The sequence below is a fragment of the Antrostomus carolinensis genome, unplaced genomic scaffold (genome assembly GCF_000700745.2).
Source record: "Antrostomus carolinensis isolate BGI_N321 unplaced genomic scaffold, ASM70074v2 scaffold25571, whole genome shotgun sequence".
NCBI lineage: Eukaryota > Metazoa > Chordata > Aves > Caprimulgiformes > Caprimulgidae > Antrostomus > Antrostomus carolinensis.
In genome coordinates this window covers 60,629-60,927 of record NW_010296736.1, presented here as the reverse complement: position 1 = coordinate 60,927, position 299 = coordinate 60,629, and positions in this window count along the sequence as shown.

The following is a 299-nucleotide window of genomic DNA, read 5'->3' as shown; positions in this document are numbered from 1 at the left end:
CGTGGCTGCGGTGACATCTGAGGTAACGCTGCTGCCATGTCAGTGGTAATACCTGAGGTAACGCTGCTGCCATGTCTGCGGTGACACCTGAGCTAATGCTGCTGCCATGTCAGTGCTAACACCTGAGGTGACACTGCTGCCATGTCAGTGGTAACACCTGAGGTAACGCTGCCGCCATGTCTAAGGTGACACCTGAGCTAACACTGCTGCCATTTCAGTGGTGACACCTGAGGTAACGCTGCCGCCATGTCTGCAGTGACACCTGAGGTGACACTGCTGCCATGTCTGAGGTGACGCAG